At 44.3% G+C, this 17,023-nt stretch overlaps 1 non-coding gene across 1 annotated transcript; it reads right to left on the bottom strand.

The window, feature by feature from the left end:
* Positions 1-9,825: 9,825 nt before the first annotated feature.
* Positions 9,826-9,957, bottom strand: LOC116895028. The gene has a single exon (XR_004387214.1). It is a non-coding gene; the product is annotated as a small nucleolar RNA SNORA17 (small nucleolar RNA).
* Between the last annotated feature and the right edge of the window lie 7,066 nt (positions 9,958-17,023).

The raw sequence follows: 17,023 nt of genomic DNA, 5'->3' as shown, positions 1-17,023 counted from the left end.
TTCCCAGAAATAGTACATACAAAGGTCCTGAGAGATACCATTTCAAAGGACAGTTATGAAGATTGATTAAAATAACACCTGCAATATGTTGGGTTCTGTGTTCCTATTAGCACCAGAGTAATTACTATCATCATTAAAGAAATAATCATCACCATTAATACAATATACAATTATTTTTATTGTTATTATTACTATAACCATTTGTGATGGGATACAAGGGACATGCACATTCACTGACTTATTCAAGGCCACAAAGACCTGGGTCATTTCACACAGCATACTCCCCCTTCCTAAGGCCTGTCCATGCCCATTTTCCAGCCCATCTGGTCATGAGTGGTAGTTTTGGTGAATAACAAAGGCAGATGCCAGCCTGAGAGGGACATCATTTAGTCAGGTGACCTCCAAAGCTGGCTTTTCCGGCCAACCATCCGGCCTCCAGAAGAGCAGCATTAAGGAGTTAATGAGGCTTGGCACAGGCGATGGGCCATCTGTTCTTAATTACTCAAAGTGCACGGGGCCGAGGGCAGGTGGGCACGGGGGTGACTGGGCACGCTGGCCTGGTGGAGTTGGCTGCCTTCGCTCAGATGCCTGGATTCCCATGGCTCCATCCTTTTACCTTCTCCCTCTTTCTCCTCCCTTGGAGCTGTAAGGGAAGTTAGATGCTTGTGTTGAGGAGCCTCAAGGGAGCAGAGGCAGAGATGGGGTGTCTCAGGTCTGCTTCTGCAGAAATAAAGAGCCTGGGAAAGGGATTCTTGGTCAAATGAGTTATCAGGAATGTGTTTTGGCATGGGGATGGGGTGGGCAGAGCAGGATAGGCAGATGAAGCTGAGACACAAGGGGATAACTGTACAATGGCTCCTTGGGGACTCTGGAGGATCAAATTTCAGTAGTATTAGTCCAACCCTGATGCCAGAGGAAACAGTTCTCTAGAGATGATATGTGTTGGTGTGTACTGCTTACAGCTGGCACTGAAAACAGCTGGAAGAGAGGATATCTTGTAAGACTGTAGGACAGAAACCCTTTGGAGGGAAGCCACATATGCCTGCTGCTTTCCTAAAGGCAGAAAGCTGTGCCATTTCCTCGGGATCTCTGGTTCATGTCAAGTCTACCTTGTTTGTCTCACTTGCAGTAGCTGACCTAGGAAGTGGGCTTGGAGCTCAAGTGTACATTTGGGTCTTGACTTTTACACTGACCTGCTCCCTAGGTTTGGTTATAGAGTGCACCCCACAGGTTCCTGTCGTTGAACAGCTGAATATCGGCTGGTGGCAGTGTTTTAGGAGCCACAGATCACTTAAGACTTAGGACTGACTGCTCTAGAGGAAGTGGGTCTCCAGGCGTGGGATTGGTAGGCATTGTGGATTATGCCAGATTCTTGTTTTCACCTTGGATTCTATATTGGTGGAAAGTCGAGCAAGCCATTTCATACTCCTAATGGCATGGAATCTCTACCTCCATGCCTTCTCCACTGTAGCGACTGTCTCCCCTTCAGACCGTGAACCAGAATAAATCCTCTTTCCTTCTTTGCTGCTTTTGGGCAATTCTAACACAGCAACACATAAAGATAACTAACACCATGACCTTGGGTAGAAGCCTTGACTTTTCAGAGCCTTGGTCTGCCTTGTCTTTTGGTGCCATCTGTGAGATTTTATGAAATAGGACATTGAGGAGACCGAGGATAGTTTTTCTGCCTCTTCCTCTTCGTGTTCCCTTCCCTATTTTTCCTCTGTCATTTTCCTTCCATTTCATCCTTTTTCTTCCTTCTTTTCTCTATGTTCATTCTATCCCTCCACTGCTGCCAGGGGGTGGGGGGGTAGGTATGTTGCCTTCTTCTAGAACTAATTGGTTTTTCAGGCACAACGCACTATGTGCATGCATGTGTGTGCACATGTGTGCTTACAGGTGTGTGTGTGTGTGTGTGTGTGTGTGTGTGTGTGTGTGTGTGTGTTCTGTCTTCAGAATTGCTTGGTCAGCTTGTCTCTGAGATACTAAAGCAAGCACATTATGAATAGGAACTAGAAAGACAGATAGCAAAGAGCCTCTGTGTGTGCTCGGCCTCTCATGAACTCTGCGGTCCTGGGCAAGACATTCATTCTCTAGGAAGCCAGAATTCTTATCCACAATATACTTAACTTGCCAAAAGTGGTAGTGCAACTTGGAACCCCAGAACTTGGAATGTGGATGCAGGCGCATCAGAAGTTCCAAGTCAGCCTGAACTAAATATGGAATTTGAAGCTAGCTATGATTTCATGAGACACTGTTGAAGTGGAAACTTAAGGGTTCTTTGGAAAGTCAGTTGTGTTGGTTAAGGTGTCAGGCATTTTGTTAAGGCAAACATGTTTTGTTGAGGTGGATATAGGTGAAAGGCTAAGGTAGACTCATGAAGAAACGCTTCATTGAAGTAGACATAGGTAAAAGGATGGTCTGTTAAAGCAAACTCATGAATGGACATGTGGTGAAGAATTTTTCACTAATGAGATGTGTGTATTCATCTCATTCATACATTGTGTAGTTGAGTTCTATTTGTCAGGATTCTACAGACAGAATCATAGCAAAAAGCTTTTGGGATGTGTTATAGTTTTTTGGTGCTTCTGTGGACTCAGGTGATTGGTAGAGTAATGTCAGTTGAGATAGACTCACATGTTGAGACAAGAACCATTTCTAAACAGGTTCAGTTTCCCTGTATCCTTTCTTTTTCACTACCTCTGGTGGGTGGTAGGCTAAAGGAGGGGCTAAAGCATTTAAGAACCATCATTAAAAAATTAAAACTATAATGTTGCTCGCCACCCTCAAAACCATATTTATGATGCTTTGGAAGATTAGAGGGTGTCATCTTAGATTTAAGTGTGCCAGTATAGGGATTCATAATCTGCATGTGTTGGCATTCTGAAGCATAGTAGGCACTTTAAACTAGTTTCTTTTGTCATATTGGCTGATGTTGGATACAGATTTGCTTTGGGTTTGGTGACTTCTTGGACCAAGGAATAATTTGCTCATCTTTGTTCCTGGGAAGCACAAGTTTTGGGCACCTAGGGTGTTGGGCCATGAAATCAAGGTCTTTGCTCTGGTGTTAGTGACAGGGATGCCCCAGCTCCAGCTACTGTGTTCAGGCATAAGAAAGATCTGGGTTCTCAGTTTACTCTGCCACTTTGTGAGCTGAGTGCTCACTCCTTTTAAAATTATTTCTTTTAGTTTTTGAGATTATGATATACATCATTTCCCTTTCCCCCTCTTCATCTCTCCCATCTACCCCTCTTCTTAATTTTTGAAAAAATGCGATCTCTTTTTGTTCATTGTCTATATGTTACATTATGTATGTAACATGTATGTATGTACATATGTATATAGCATGTATGTAATGTGTGTGTATTTTCAGGGCTGACCATCCTGATCTCAGTATTCCTTAGCTGCCTGTAGTTCTTTGTCTAGGGTTGAGGCCTTATGGACATTACCCGTCCACATTGGAATGTGCATTGGTCTTATCTTTATTCAGCTCATGTTGAGCTAGAGGCTCATGTTGGTGAGACCTTATGAGTCACCTTCTGACACTCCTAGGAGGCACAACCTCACAGCAAACTCCCCAGTCCTCTGGGTTTTACAGTCTTTCAACCCCTGTCCCACAGTGATCCCTGAGACTTCAGAGTAGGAGCCGTATTGGAGATAATACTGGTGGGACTGGGCTCCACAACTACACTTTGAGTGGTTGTGTTTCCTTATGGCCGTCTCTGTTTGTTGCAAATAGTTCTCTTGATGAGGAGTGAGGACTACACTTATCTGTGGATATAAAAACAGATGTTCAGGTTGTGGTTCTTGATCTTTGTTTCCACCTGTAAGATAGATGCATTTACAGGCTCCTGTCAGCATCACCATACCGTCTAACACAGGTTGGCCCTGGACCTCTGCCACAGAGAGGAGACTACTGATGGCAAAGAGGATCAGACACAAGATGGAGGAGGGACCACATCAGTATGGCTGTCTGCTGAAAAACATCTGGCCCTGGCTAGTGATTATGAAGAGGTAACTTGGCGGGCAGAGTGCCCCTCCACTGCCATCCCGTGCTTCAGGCTGGATTCATCTGCACCCTCAGATCTTGGCTTCTGAGTCAGCTGCTGGGATGTGCGGGGTGGGGGTAGGGGAGCAATGAGTCTAATTATGAAGGAGTGAGTGTCACATGTCCCTGTGATCCGGCATGGTTTGATTCCTGGGATCCCTGTCGTCTGGCAGAAATGGCATTTGGAGATGAAAGACTCATAAGTAGAGTTCCGGGGAACTTGGCTTGATTGTAAATTCACTGCGGCGCTCCTAACTGCAGTTCTTGATGTGGCATTTCTAACCCTCTGTCTGGCAGGAGCTGAGGCTGTGCTCTGTAGCAAATATTTGGGTATCAAATTTCTCCATCACCCTTAAAGGACGATATGGCCATATGATTTTCTATGGTCCCAGTTGACCCCTCGTGAGTTATGGTAGGAAGAAGGTGATGTTTGCTATATCCCATGGAAAGAAATGGATTTATTTGTTATTTCAGCTTAACTGACTAATACACTGACCAATATACAGTGAATGGACACACGAGGTGCAGCAGGACAGCAGTCCGCCTGACTTCCACACTGTAAGTCTTAGGGTTTAGTGCAGTGTCTAGCACATATGGACAGATGATAAACAACTATTGACAGGTGTGTGGGCAGCAGAGGGAGCGAGAACTTGAAATGATCAGACCTGAGTTTGACCTTGGCTTTGACACATCAATTTTGTGTACTTGAGAAAGGTTAATGTAGCCTTTGTAACACTTGATTTCCTTACCCTTGGCAACAATCCCTGGGTTATTACTGTAGAAATGTGAACATTCCTGACCTTGTACAGGTATAAAACATGATAAAATCTGCTTTTGCTTCTCTCCTCTCCCCTCCCTCCCTCCTTCCCCCTCCCCTCCCTCCTCTCTCTCTCTCTCTCTCTCTCTCTCTCTGCAAATGAGCAAGTTCACACACATGTATATGAGTACATGGATGTCAGAGGAGGACACATCCTGTCCGGTTGCTGTCTCTCAGGCAGTAAGCCTGAGGGGCCCTCCTATCTCTGTCTCCACAGCATTGGGGTTAGGGCATGTATATGGCTACAGTTGGCTTTTTACCTTGGTGCTAGGGACTTGAACTCAGGTCTCCCGGCTCATTTAGTGAGCTATTTTCACAGCACCTGATTTAATCAAGGAAGGGAGAGCAAGCTGTGTGTATGTGGGTGTGTATATGTGATTGCGTAATCACTTTGTCTGGTATGATTGGAATCAATTGGAAAGACTGTAGGCGCCAGGAGTGGGATGAGACAGAAGCCAAGAGGCTGGGGAAAACAGAAGTGCAGAAGGCAAAAAGTAAACAGAGCTCTCTGTGTCCGAGAGAACTCATTGAAATGACACAAAACACCCCCCAAGTATTTGAGCAGAAGCCCTTGCTGGTGTGCTTTTAATTACCCCACCAATACAGGCTCCTGGGCAGACTGGTCCTGAGCACACAGCAATGTTTTGCTATGTTTTTAGTAATTGGGTTAGGATAATTTATTGGAGTACTGACTGGATGTGTTTCAATAATTGCTAAGACTTGAATATTAGCCTTTCCTCCCTGAATGCAAATCACTCCCCAATGGGGCCAAAGCATTGGAGAATATTGCTCTGAGCATGCAAATCACTTGGAGACAAGTTCTGCGTGCTGACCGTAGCACCTACGTGAGCATTTATTTTAAATTGAGCATGGAAGCTCTCTGAACTTTTGAGTCCCATGTTGGGGTCTTGTTTTGTTGGGAGAGGTCACAGGCTGTGATGGGTTGACCCAGTACTGTTTCTATTAAAATTAAAAGAAACCTGTGCTCAGATGGGAGGTGAGGATGGTCAGTATGGGGCAGCCACTTAGGTCACCAGAATCACGAGAGGCATCGTTAATGGCTAAAACAGATTTTCCCTCATGCCTATTTTCTCTGCTGAGCCCTTTGGGTAGAAAACAATCTAACCCTATTTAAGAAAAAAAAATCAGCAGACATATTAAAAGAGAGTTGAGGGGATGAGAGAATCTTAGCTGGGCACTGTTGAAATCAAGATTTAAAGGCAATGAGTGGCCTGAGGTTAATTTGCTTTATCGGCGTACAACACAGCAGCAGTAAGATATGGGGCTCACTCAAGGGAAGCTTTGCTCTGTTGGAAACACCAAGAGCAGTGGGAGCCTCATGTATGGATGGCTCACAGTACACGTTACCTCAGGGTTCTGGTGTATCAAGTGTGTTTAATCCCCACAATCACGCACTGAGAGGAGTGATTAGTATTCATGTGGTAAAGTCAAGACTTGGAGAGATAAATCACATCGATCGATTGGCAAGTTCTCACTTATCTTATGTGTGCTGCATGGGCATGTGTGTCCCTCTGTGTGGGCACACACCTGTGTATGTGGAGAGTCCAGAGGAGGACCTGGAGTGTCCTACGTTATCACTGTCTGTTGAGTTTATTCCAGTCAGGACTACCCACTGGATCTGGAGCTAGGCTGATGGTCAGTGGTTCATAAACCCCAGGGATACTTCTCTTTCTGACTATCACAGTTCTGGGGTGACAGAGGTGTGCATAGCCACATCTATCATTGTACATGGGTGCTGAGGATCCAAATGTAGGTCCTCATGCTAGTTCAGCAGTTGCCCCTACTCACTGAGCTGTCTCTCCAGCCCTGCTCTCCCTCCCTGGAAGGGATGGAATTTGAGCTAAGAAATTGGAGTTGTGAACTGCTTCGTTAGGCCACTAGTTTATACAGAAGCCACCATTTCCAAAAGGCCTAGTGCCTAGGGCAGCAAGCAGGGTGTTTGTGCTTGTTAGTTTTTGTTGTTGTTTTGTTTGTTTGTTTGTTTGTTTTTCTGTCAACTTGATATAAACTAAAGTTATCTGGGAAGAGGAGCCTCAATTCAGAAAACGCCTTTGTCTAAATTGCCCTCAGGGCAGTCTGTAGAGCATTTTTTAAATTAATGACTGATATGGGTAGGCCTAGCCCCTGGTGGTTGGTGTCACTCCTGTAGAAGGTCCTGAGTTGTATGAGAAAGTAGACTAAACAAGCCATGAGGAGCAAAACGGTGAACAGTATTCCTCCATGAATTCTGCCTTAGTTTCTGCCCTCCCGGTTTCTGCCTTGTGTTCTGGCCTGACTCCCTTCGATGACGTACTGTGATGTGGAAGTATAAGCAGAAGATACCCTTTCCTCCCCGTTTGCTTTTGGTCATGGTGCTTTATCACAGCAATAGAAATCCCAACCAAGACAGTAAGTAACCTGCTGGGCTTACCTAGTACAGTAAGCTCTTCTGGGCTGTTGGAGGCATCATTGACACATTTAGAGTGTGAGTCATTAGAGTTTGGAGAATGGGGATTTGGGAACAAACTCATATCATTGATCAGTGGTCTAATTAGTGTTGGTGAGATGTGAAAGAGTGATTTAGGTGGGAACGGAGAGGTACATTGGGTATGGAAAGAGACGATCCAAAAAGAAAATTCCAGATCTAAGAAACTCTACAGCTTTTAAGTTCATGGAGATAGTAATGATTCAGACTTCAAAGGTACTTTGCAGCTTGCTCAACACACAGCTGCTTAAATATTCAGTATAGGTTATCTCATTTAGAACATTGACAAATGGGATTTTCTAAGGGAGAAGAAATTTAAATGAATGTTTTTGACCACTATTATATAGAAAGTGATTTAGCCTTTCTCTCCAAAGAGTAAACCAACTCTTAAAATATGTTCCCACAGGAAGGACAGTTAAGATGATATTTAATTGAAGGACTTCAAAAAAGAAATGTGGACACCCATGTTCCTCTATTAACTGCTGAATAGCCAGAATGTGCCTTTGTTCTTTCACTCCAAGATCTGGGGAGTGAATATATGGAAGTCATTGAAAAATACAAGACTAAAAAATATTTTTGGTTGTGAGCCTAGCCTTTAATGCTGAGCCATCTAAATTTCTGCTAATCTGTACAGATCATCAAAAAGGAAGTGGTTTATCAATGTCTCTGCTATCTGTAGAAAGGTTCTCCACTCAAAAAAAGAAAGATAGAAAGAAAAGAAAAGAAAAGTAGAAGACTCAAGTTCTTGTGAAGGAGTTGAGCTTGGGCCTCAGAAATGATGTAAAAGGCAGGGTGTAGTGGCTCACACATGTAACCTTCCAGGTGGGAAAGCAGAGAAAGGCTCATCCTAGGGTTCACAGTTCACTCATTAGTCTTCTGTGATGGCTATTCTTTGTAAAAAAAAAAACAAAAAAACAAAAAAACAAAAAAACAAAAAACAAAAAACAAAACCAAAACCAAAAAAACCCCCAACTTTCCACTTTTTTTTTTCTTTGTGAATTTCACATCACATACCTGAACCTCACTTGTTTCCTCCTCCCCCTGCAGCCATCCTCCACCCTGGCAATCCCCCTCCCCCATCAAAGGAAACTTCATTGGGGAAGTTGCAGTGTGCCACACTGTTCTGATGTGAGGCCTTTGGGACTCCTCTCGGATATCCTGTTATTGCCCTGAGTCATGGAGATCCTGTAGCTTTGCGTCTTCAGGGCCACCCCATTCACACACTCTAGTAGTTCATTGATAGGGTAGATGTTGGGGTGTGCCAATTCAATGCCCTGGATCTGGGTCTGAGAGGTATCTGAGCTGGTCAGTCCACCAGCTCTCCCACACTCACACCACCAGGGCAAGCTTTCCCACCCTGCCCCACTGGCCCATCCAGTGGGCCAGTTCTCTTGCTCTCATGCCCTTGGTGCTGGCTCACCTGAAATCCCTGCAACCAGTGTTAGTTCCACAGTGCTTCCCAGGCAAGGTACCAGGCCCACTCTGCTGTGAGGGACATAGCCAGTTCTCCCACTCTCATGACCCCATGGCCCAACCTGATGTAGTTGATGAGTACTGAGGGAGGGGAGGAAGGAAGGCATTTCTCCCTTGCCTGTGCCACTGCACAGCAGACAGGAGTCAGGGTCAGCTCTCATAAGCTCATACCCTGGGGCTGACTCACTGGCAACTCCCAAGTCTAGAACCAGCTCTGGTCCTATGCTGCCCAGGTGAGGTGCTGGGCCTACTCTCCTGCTTTTATGACCCCAGGGACATTTGTCCCACCTGCCATAGGTGGAAAGGGGTAAAGGTAGGTGAGAGAATCTTTCCTTTGCCCATGTCACCATACATCAGACAAGTGGCAGGGCCATCTCTCCCACACTCACACCCCTGTGCTGGTTCGCCCACAACTCCAGCAGCCAGAGCCAGCTCTAATATGTTTCCTGGGTGATGGGAAGGGCTTATTCTCCTAAGTACTGCAACTGACTAGGAACAGAGTTGACTCTCATGCTTTCATGCCCCAGGGCTCTCTCACAATGCCTGAGTGAGGGGTGGAGCATAGGCTAGGGCCTCACCATGGTCCCTAGCAGCATCATTGGCTACTCACATTAGGCTGTTCCTCACTACCCTCTAGTCTCCAGTTCTGCCTCTCTTCATTGTATTCACACCCTTCTGTTTCTCTTTCTCTTCCACTTCTCTACCACTTACTTGCTCCTCTCAGTGGTGCTCAGGCTCTCTGAACGTCTGGGGTCATCTCAGGAGTGGTCTCAGAAGTGCTATGCCCTGTTTGTGCATTATGGTACCAGGCAGGGGCCATATGGCTTAATCTTCATCCCTAGGCTCACAGTCCTAGGTGGTACTTTTCCTGTCTCTGGCTCTCTCTCCACCCTGGGAGCCCATCCAGCTCTGTGTAATGGTGGTGGTCCTGTCAGGATAGCTTTCTGTCTGGGGGTGGGGACTGACACCAGACTGGTGGTCATCTCAGACTATCTTCTTTCAGGTGTTAGGCTACTAATCATTCAGATGTTCACAGGTCAGAACACTGACTTTAGACATAGCCTCTCTCCTCTCTGCCACCTACTGACACACATGTGACATAGCAGCCATGCCTGTAACACTTCTCCGGGTACATGTGATGGGTATTCTTGAATGTCAACTTGACTACATCTGGAATTAACTGGAATCCAGACCTGGAGGGCACACCTATGAGAGATTTTTCTTTGGCCTGGTTTGAAGTTGGTGAATCCACTTCTAATCTGAATTTCCGAGGCAGGGAGACACGTGCCTTTGATACAGAAATTGAGGCAGGAATATACACCTTTAATCTGGGCCACACCTTCTTCTAGAGGCTTGTATAGGAACATCTAAGAAGGAAGCTTTTCCTCTTTGCCTGCTCGCCCTCGCCTTGTGAGCGCATCCATTCCCTCCCTGGCATTGGAGTTGATTTCTTCAGGATTCCTGTGTAGAGTGAAGACCACTGAGACATTGAGCCTCGTGGACTGAGCAACAGCTGGATTCTTAGACTTTCTGTTCGCCAGTCACTGTTGGATTAGTTGGTTTGCAGCCTGTCATTCTAATAAATCCCCATATATGTATATTTTATAAATTCTGTTATTCTAGAGAACTCTGGTTCATACACCTGCCTAGTTAAGTCAGTGAGCACTAGAACCAAACAAAACCAGGGTGCAAGTTTCTAAACAACAACACCTGTTATTGACCCCTTGTCTCTCCCCACTCATGTACACACATGCACACATGCCACTCAGAAACTCACATGCTTAGATGTAAAGCACATCTTACACACATACACACACACACACACACACACACACACACACACACACACACACACACACACACACTGAATGAAGATAAGAGTGTGGTTACTGTACAGATGTTTTACCATTTGGAGTATTGTATTTACTCCCTTCACAACTGCTCAAAACATGTAATGGGGAGAGGAATATACACAACACACAATAAACAGATGGACCATGGTGATGCCGCAGAACAGGTACGGCATGATGAATCTCCTGGAATAAGTAAGTATGGTGATAATCATGAGCATGGTGATAGCCATGAAACAGGGAGATCACAGCGATATGCATAGAACAGGTGGAATATAGCTATGCCCCTGGAACAGCAGGGCAATGTCTGTGGAGCAGGTCGATCATAGTGACACATAGATGATCATGCAACTTAAAGAGGAAAAGGCCACATGCCCAGGGAGTGATCAAATAATGTCCCTGAGGCTCATTGTTCCAATTTGATATCTTGTTCCCACCCTCTCTTGGCTTCATGGGAACTCTGCACTCCATTCTCATCTCCATCCTCTAAGTATCATGCTGGCCACCTGTGCCAGGACAGCACAGGAAGTTGTATTAAGTGCTGTGCTCTAGAAGGGTGCATTGATAGGATGGGAACACCGTTTTCTCCCCTGTGTGGAGAATGGCTGCAGTAAAAGACAGTTACAGTTTCCCCCCGAAGTTTCACAATGGGTAATAAATTAGGAAGAGAAGATTCTTTGCTGTGTAATTAATGAAAATTTACCATTTTTAACCTTCCTCTGGGTATTTTCCATGTCAAATAGGACCCGAGAGGGAGAGTATCACAGTTCTGGTGTGTACTCCTTCATTAGGCAGCAGCTGGAGGTTAAACCTTCAGTCACGTTTTCTGATGGCTTTGATCTCTGATGACAGTGTTAACTCTATTTGCTCCCTGGTATCACTCTGGTGTTTTAAAACCATCTTTTAAGAGTGCCTTGCTAATTATTTTGCAGGAAGTTTAATTAAATCCTGTCACAGTGGAATATGCTATCTTGGGGAATGGTTGCTAAACATAACTCAAATTGCCAAGGAAAAGGGAGACAGGGTAGACAGACAAGCACAGAAAGAACCGAGCTGGGGATGGTTTTCTCTGCTAGAGGATGCAGAATTCTCTGGCATTCTAGTCCCTTTGTCTGAGCTGTGTTTGGTATTTTAATTTTGCTTTCAATTTACATTTTGAAGATGTATTTGGCAAAACAACCAGTTGATGCTGTTTTCCCCCTCTACTCTGGGACCATTAAAATAAGCAGAGAGGGATGCTGTTTGATAGGCGCTGGCCTTGGTGTGTGTGTGTGTGTGTGTGTGTGTGTGTGTGTGTGTGTGTGTGTGTGTGTGTGTGTGTGTGTGTGCATAGCGTGAGATACCAGTGAGGAATTTAGATGTCAGGCTAGGGAGCTATCTCAGTTGGACATGAGTTTGATCCTTGGAACCAATGCAATAAATAAGTAAATACATAAATAAATAAAAGCAAGGCATGGTAAGAAGCCAGCCTGAGGAGGAGACTGCTGGATTTGTGCTCACTAGTCTGGATAAATTAGCAAGTTCTGGAGCAATGGAGGAGCCTGTTTCAAAAAACGTAGATGGTGTCTGAGGAATGATCTCTGAGATTGATCTCTCTCTCTCTCTCTCTCTCTCTCTCTCTCTCTCTCACACACACACACACACACACACACAACAGATACACAGACACATAGACACAGACATACACACATACAACACACACATACAACACACACAAAACACACACACACACACACACACACACACACAAATATACCTGTGCACACACCAGAGAAAAGAAATTGTGTGTTGGATGTTAAGTGTCTAAGGAGAGCTAGTGTGATGTTTGTAATTCACAAACCTTAGAGTCAAGCTCCTGAAGATTGAAGAGGTATGAAATATACATCAGACAATGAGATCCAGCAAATATTAAAGATGAAAAAGCAGGCATTGGCTGGTGAGAAAGGGCTGACCACCATTTTCTTAAAAGGCTGAAGAGTCACTTGTGTCAGTTTGTAGGCATCACTGTGTCCCAACCTATGTGGACAATAAAAGAACAAAGCTGTCTCAGCTTAAGGTGTTAGTGACTTTAGTGCATTGCCAGCTCCATTGTTCTGGGCCTTGGTAAGGTGGAATTTCCTGGTGATGGGAACATGGGGCAGAGAATGCTCACCTTATGGAATCTAGAAAGCAGACAGGTGATGTGTAAGCTGGAGAGCGAGACAGCAAGGAAGTGAGAGAGTGAGGGAGCTAGAGCGAGAGAGAGAGAAAGAGAGAGAGAGAGAGAGAGAGAGAGGTCAACTCATTTTTTCACCTAGGCTTCACTTCCCAAAGTTCCTACCATATCTCAAAATAAGCACACTAACTAGGGGCCAAGCACTCAACACTTGAGTTAGTGAGAGACGATCAACATTCAAAGTCTATCAGTAGCTGATTTAGACTTTGTGGATTGCACAGTCTGTCCTGCATGTACAAACTACTGGAGAGAGTCTGTGAACAGGTATGGTCAATGCCAATAAAACTTTATTTCTACATATTGAAACCTGAATTTCAATTTCTTTTCATATGTTGTAAGATATTCTCTCCCCTCCCCCATTCCAGCTATTAAAGAATCATTTTGGCTTGCTGGCAGAGAAGAGTCTTGAAAAGGGATCTTTGTGCCTGTACTCATAGCAGCATTGTTCATAAAAGCTATAATGTGGACACAACTAGGCATCCATTACTGAACATATGGATAAACAAGTGTGGTATATCTACATAAGGGAGTATTAGTTAGCATTTAAGAAGAAAGAGCATTATGACATACACCATGACATGGGTCAACCTTAACCATATTATGCTAAGCAAAATAATGGAGCCACAAAAAGGCACATATCACATTATTTCATTGACACAGACTTTAACGTGGTCAGATTCACAGAGACAGTAAAATGGTGGTTTTTAGTGTTCAAAGCATAGTGTGTTGTTTGCTAATGGCCATAGAGTTTTGGGTTTTGCATGATGAGTGATAGGTGTTGGTACTGGTTGCTTTTTTTTTTTTTTTTTTTTATTAACTTGAGTATTTCTTATATACATTTCTAGTGTTATTCCTTTCCGGTTTCAACAAACATCCCCTCCCCTTCTTTATGGGTGTTCCCTCCCATCCTTCCCCATTGCCGCCCCCCCCAACAATCTAGTTCACTGGGGTTCAGTCTTATGGGACCAAGGGCTTCCCCTTCCACTGGTGCTCTTACTAGGATATTCATTGCTACCTATGAGGTCAGAGTCCAGGGTCAGTCCATGTATAGTCTTTAGGTAGTGGCTTAGTCCTGGAAGCTCTGGTTGCTTGGCATTGTTGTACATATGGGGTCTCTGAGGCCCTTCAAGCTCTTCCAGTTCTTTCTCTGATTCCTTCAACGGGGGTCCTATTCTCAGTTCAGTGGTTTTGCTGCTGGCATTCGCCTCTGTGTTTGCTGTATTCTGGCTGTGTCTCTCAGGAGCGATCTACATCCGGCTCCTGTCAGCCTGCACTTCTTTGCTTCATCCATCTTGTCTAATTGGATGGCTGTATATGCATGGGCCACATGTGGGGCAGGCTCTGAATGGGTGTTCCTTCTGTGTCTGTTTTAATCTTTGCCTCTCTATTTCCTGCCAAGGGTATTCTTGTTCCCCCTTTTAAAGAAGGAGTGAAGCATTCACATTTTGATCATCCATCTTGAGTTTCATTTGTTCTAGGCATCTAGGGTAATTCAAGCATTTGGGCTAATAGCCACTTATCAATGAGTGCATACCATGTATGTCTTTCTGTGATTGGGTTAGCTCACTCAGGATGATATTTTCCAGTTCCGACCATTTGCCTACGAATTTCATAAAGTCATTGTTTTTGATAGCTGAGTAATATTCCATTGTGTAGATGTACCACATTTTCTGTATCCATTCCTCTGTTGAATGGCATCTGGGTTCTTTCCAGCTTCTGGCTATTATAAGTAAGGCTGCGATGAACATAGTGGAGAATGTGTCTTTTTTATATGTTGGGGCATCTTGTGGGTATATGCCCAAGAGAGGTATAGCTGGATCCTCAGGCAGTTCAATGTCCAATTTTCTGAGGAACCTCCAGACTGATTTCCAGAATGGTTGTACCAGTCTGCAATCCCACCAACAATGGAGGTACTGGTTGCTTTAAGGGCTAATTTGCTTGTCAGTCTGATTGGGTATGGAATCAGCTAAAGCATAAGTTGCTGGGCATCCTGTGAAGGACTTTCTTCATCAGACTCTTTGACGTGGGAAGACCGACTCTAAAGTGAGTAGCACATTTTGGTAGCAGCCGAGAAGAGGACATGGAATAAGGGAACTTGCTTTTTTATCTCCTTGCCTGTACTCTTGCTGGCAAGTCCATCTATCCATGTCTGCCACCTTCCTCCCCTGATACTTGAACTGGCCTTTAGGGATTCAGGTATAGATTTAAGACCAGCATCTCTCCAGGAATCCTCCAGGTCTTCAATGACAGTTTGAAGCTGCTGACACATCCAGTCTCGTGGACTGAGCAGCTAGAGGATTTTCAGCCTCTCGAGAATGAATTGGTCATTTTATCTGTTCCATTTAGAGAACCCTAACCCATCAGTACAGCATGACAAATGTGTTTGATACTACTGAGATGAACACTTAAGGGTGGATGGTGGGGAGCCTCATTATGCCTTTCTGAGCATAATCTTAAAAGATGAAAAAAATAGTCAAAGAAATAAGTGAAAAGCACTTAAACTGTGTGTCATAGTTTGTGGATACTGTTGTGAGATATAAACTATTCATTTACAAATGTATATCTATCATACAGACTTTCATGTTTTCTAAACACCTCTTGTTAGATTCTTTTCTTTAGTGGAACCCTTCGGGCATGGATACTGAGCCATGAACCTTAGCCTAGGAAGAGACAGTGTGCTGTGAAATAAAACAAAGAGTACCTCAGTTAACCTGGACTCTCCAGGATGACTTCTTTTTTTTCCTTCTTGAAGAAATAGCAAGACACGTACCTTCAGAACCACCTTTCACTATGAGATACAGATGTTTGAACATCTGTTTGCTCCTTACAAGTTCTAGAAGAACTTGTTACAGACTAGGATTAAGCTTGACCAGCATAGGTTCCCAGTGGATACTTGTGTTTTGCTTCTAGGGGTTGCTACAGGAAGGGAGCATGCAGGAGACCTGGAAGTACATCTGGCCCAAGGAAAAACAGTAGTGAAGAAGGACAAGCACCGTCAAATGAGATATTAGCTGGACCAGGTCAGGCCTATCCTGATAACTACTGTCCTGTAATAATGTCCCAGAGTGTACACACACACAGACACACACACACACACACACACACACACACACACACACTCAATGGTCTTGAAGTCATTGACATCTGACCAGGAACCTTGAATGCATACTCAGCTTTTCTCTTCCAGAACTCAGTCTTGGGAGCCATCTCCTACCAGGGGTCTGCCCTATCCTACTTTCTCATCTCTTTCATTCCCACTGCAGCTCTGCCCAGCCATGGACACAAGTAATGTGCTGTTAGATTTATTCTCTAGGTTAATACCATGGCTTTACAACTAACTAGTTCTGAGTAAAAAACCTAGACAACCTACACAAGAAATTCAGTTATGCAAGTCACTGGAAGCTGAGGCAGAAGAATCACAAGTCTGAAGCCATCTTGTACTACAGGAAATTTCAAAGATAGCAGGAAACAAGTTAATGAGGATTTGTATGAAAAGATAAAATACAATGGATGTAACCGAATGATAGAGCAGATGACTAACACGTGTGATGTTGGGATAATCTTGTGCACTGTGTAAAGGTTGTCTTTTTGTATTATTCAAATTTTGATTTCTGAACCAGCTAGTGCTGAATACTGTCTGGACTTTGATATAGTTATTCTAATTACTCAGCACCTGCTTCAAATTTTGTAAGCATTCTTCTCCATCACCTTCTGAATGGTTTAATAAAGAGCTAACAGCGTCTACCAGGATAAGAGAGGAAAGGCAGGACATCTGGGTAGAGATAGGAACCATGGGCAGAATTGTGAGGTAGTGCTAGTGGGTGATCTGCCAGTCAGGCATGGAGGAAGTCTGATGTATCTGGACATACTGAGAGGTAACAGGCCATGTGACAAATATGGACTAGTATAGAAAGTGTAAAGTTATATGCGCTAGATAAGAACAAGCCTAGGTTTTCGTAAATAATAAAAGGTATCTGTGTCATATTGGGAGCCAGCTGGTTGAGACAGTCTGGTGACAATATGAGACCCTAGACTCAGTCCCCAATTGTGAAAGATCAGGAAAAAAAGGAGAAAGAGGAGGAGAGGGGATGGAGTAAATGGAAGCAAGCTGGTGAGGGGGGGAGAGAGGAGAGAG

Source organism: Rattus rattus, chromosome 2 (assembly GCF_011064425.1).
Source record: "Rattus rattus isolate New Zealand chromosome 2, Rrattus_CSIRO_v1, whole genome shotgun sequence".
In the NCBI taxonomy this organism is placed as follows: Eukaryota; Metazoa; Chordata; class Mammalia; order Rodentia; family Muridae; genus Rattus; species Rattus rattus.
The sequence above is the reverse complement of the archived record's forward strand: the minus strand, read 5'-3'. Positions and strand labels throughout refer to the sequence as shown.